General features: G+C 40.7%; 1 pseudogene; it reads right to left on the bottom strand.

Moving 5' to 3' along the window:
- Positions 1-1,235: 1,235 nt before the first annotated feature.
- Positions 1,236-2,869, bottom strand: LOC149147763 (low affinity inorganic phosphate transporter 1 pseudogene; annotated as a pseudogene).
- Between the last annotated feature and the right edge of the window lie 581 nt (positions 2,870-3,450).

Here is a 3,450-nt window from a genome sequence, read left to right as displayed (position 1 = left end):
CAGCTCCTACCCTTCCCAGTTATCCAGGTAAGTTAGTCCTAGGCTTTCCTCCAGGAGACCTAGTGTTTTACCTTGTTTCCGACCCGCACCCGAGCCACCTTTCTTCCCTCCTAGCAGTCCAGCTGGACGAATATACCTCTTGATGTTTTGATCTGTGACCTCCAGCCCCCAAACCGATATAATGTTCTCAGGCTTGGGGTCCAGATCGACAACATCCCTTTGTTTGACCATCTTCCACCCTACAAACTATTGTTTTAAGGTTTCCACTGAACTTTGCTGCCTGATCTTCTATAGTGGGTGCGTGTAAATGGATAGAGACGACAGAGCAACGAGAAAACAAAATGCAAACAGTTACCTAGTCCCCAAATGTTTATGTTTTTTAATAAATTATATTCTGGAAAAATTAAATAACTTGTAAATATAAATATAAAATAGAGTAGTTTAAAGAGTCCACAAATTAGTCAGGAAAATAATGGAAATCGAGGCAAGATTATGACAAAATTTGGTAGAAACTTTTGAAAATCTAGGTTAGAGTTGTCAAACTTCAGGATTTTGGGTGCATTCTTGATGGTGATGAATCCATTTCCACTATAAAAAAATGATTCAAAAACTTGAGCATTCTGATTTTTTGAAAAAAAAAAATTGTGGGGCGAGTGGACAATGCCCTATAGACTATTTTCTTTATTACAGCGAGAGAAGTTAGAAGAATTTGGTTGTCAAATAGGACAACTATCATTGGTTTGGTTTGCTATTGGAAAATGCAAATTGACTCATCACTAGTATTCAAGAAAGAACCAAGACAACTTCAATAAACAGTTGGGGGTTTATAAGAAACATACTTTCTCAGGAATAAACCTCATGATCATGTATAGATTAATACACAAATTTCGTCACAAATATAGAATGGCTAAAAATAATATTATGCGGAAGATTTTGAATTCCAAACGACAAAACTGAAACAACAGATCAGCTTAATAATTCTGCATATGAAACTATTTGTGTGCTTTACAAATGGAAAGCAATGAAACACTCGCCATTTAACTTCTGACATTGATCCCGTAATATATATTGTGCATGGGATGGAATGGAAAAATCAGGACATTCGAAGCCTAAAATGCGCATCCAATATTTGTTCTGTACAAAATTATAGTATTGCTGAGGACTATACCAGCTTATTGCAAACACTAGCAAAATAATTGCACACAACTTATTACCTGTAAATTGAGTGTTTCCAGCTATTTGATTGGTGCTACATTTCTGCGCGCTGAATGGGTGTGTTCGAGTTCAATTCCTGCGGTCTCTTCCTCCTCATTCTCCCGGGAGAGCTCTTTCAAGGATTTTCCGTTTGTTTCAGGGATCAGGATCATGAAAAGCAAACCGAGGGCATTTGTTACTCCTAAGATCATCAGAGTATTCTTTATGCCAATACCCTTGTGGTACCCTTTGTCGACTTCAGCTTTACGAGTGCTCTCAGCGGCGAAGACAAAACCTAAGGCTCCGATTATGGCTCCTGCTTTGCCTGCTGCAGCCGATATGCCGTGGCATGCTGAACGAATTCTTGCCGGGAAGATTTCCGCCGGCACGACGAAAGTGGTGGCGTTTGGACCAAAGTTTGAAAAGAAGAAGGTGAAGGCATAGAGCACGAGAAAGGCTGTGTGATTGCCGCCGCAGAAGCCGCTGTCGCATTTAGTTCCTCGCCAGTGGTAGTATGGAATAGCAAGCGCGAACATGAAGACAGTCATGAAAAAGAATCCCATTAACTGAATTGTTTCTCTTCGGATGTGGTCGACGAAAGCGACCGTGAACCAGTAGCCTGGAACTGTCGAGCAGAGTGCAATAATCGACTGCGCTCTTGCTATTTCATAAACTTCGTCTATTGCGTTCATTTTCTTTGGCGGGGGGGGGGAAGCCATCCCACAGCCGTGAAGACGTCCTTTCGGAATAGATTTTGGCTGTAGTACGCGATGTCAAACAGAAACCATGTGTCTGTAGTTCCCAGTAGATGCCACCCGTGTCGCCTTGCGAACTCTTTGGAAAATAAACTGAACCTCGGCTCATTCCGTCGAATCTCTTCAACATTCTGTGGGTCACCCTGGATTTCAACCTGAAGAGCACTGGACATGTCAGCCGCAGCTCTTTTTCCGTCATTAGCGACGAGCGCGGTGTAGCGAGCTGTTTCGGGCATTTTGATTCGCCAATAGTATGTCAACGAAGCTGGAATGGCCCCCACCATAAGAATGCTCCGCCATACAAAATTGGCTTTACGGGTGGTACTGCCTACAGGATTCTCCTTGTATCCACGTCCGAATGCTGCTGAGACGATAATGGCCACGGCACCGCCGGCGAAAATCCCGAAGCCTTGCATAGCAAACACCGCCGCGATGAAGCCCCCTCGGGTTGTCTTGTTGGCATACTCCGACATAATAGTAGCAGATAAAGGATAATCTCCGCCGATGCCGAAGCCCAGCCAGAACCTGAAAAAGCAGAGCGTTATCATTACGGCTTTCGGCGTTCTGCTGAAAGGAAGGCCTGATGCTATGGAGGCAACGACCATGAGCATGAGCGTTATTCCTTAGACTTTCTTTCGTCCCATTTTGTCACCCAGCCAACCAAAGAAAAGTTGCCCGGCAAGTGTTCCGCGTAAGGCCACTCCGTTCACCGCATCCGTGACATTCGCAGGTAGGATACCCGGACCGTTGTGATCGAAGTAATAAATCCTTCCAATGAGCTTAGTGACGGTGGATATGCAGAACAAGTCATAGGCATCCGTGAAAAAGCGCATCCCTGCAATAACGATTGCACTAAAGTGGTACCATTGCGTTTTGTCCAGGTCCAAGGCAGTTAAGACTTCCAGCTGATTTCTCGCCATGATTCCGGCCTTGCTTCCAGGCTTTCTTCAGGATTTTTTTTTCCTGCTGCTCAACACAAACTGCAATTTATTAAAGCTCGCACATTTGTGGGCGCTTTACAGAAGAGAAAGAAACATAACAAGTGAAATTAAACATCAAAGCTCGTGCAACGAGGACATCGCAAATATGCAAGAAGCTAAACATTTGAAAAACAAGCTATTTTCAGGCAATAAGATGTGATACTTTTACATATTAATTTATTTATGAGAAATAAAACAATATATATTTTATTAGGTTGAGACGAGTTTTGTAAAGCCCAATTATATATTGTTGAAGGATATGTTATAATTTTATGTTTTGCAAATAATTTCATTGGCTAAAATTACATTTAAAAAAAAAAAAAAAAAATTAAGTTAAAAATAAATAAAAAGTAAAATAATTAATTAAAATAAATTTCAGATAAAATAATCAATTTATATCCGGGAGTTTTTGGTTCTATGTTTTAACCATTTATAGTTTTTTTAATGGTACTTTTATATAAAAAATACTATATATATTTAAAAAATAAATAATTAAAATAAATTTAAGGTAAAATAGTCAA

Source organism: Pinus tabuliformis, chromosome 9 (genome assembly GCF_031772625.1).
Source record: "Pinus tabuliformis cultivar Carrire ecotype Pingquan chromosome 9, CPIR1, whole genome shotgun sequence".
Lineage (NCBI taxonomy): Eukaryota > Viridiplantae > Streptophyta > Pinopsida > Pinales > Pinaceae > Pinus > Pinus tabuliformis.
Note: the sequence above shows the minus strand (reverse complement) of the source record. Positions and strands in the feature narration are given on the sequence as shown.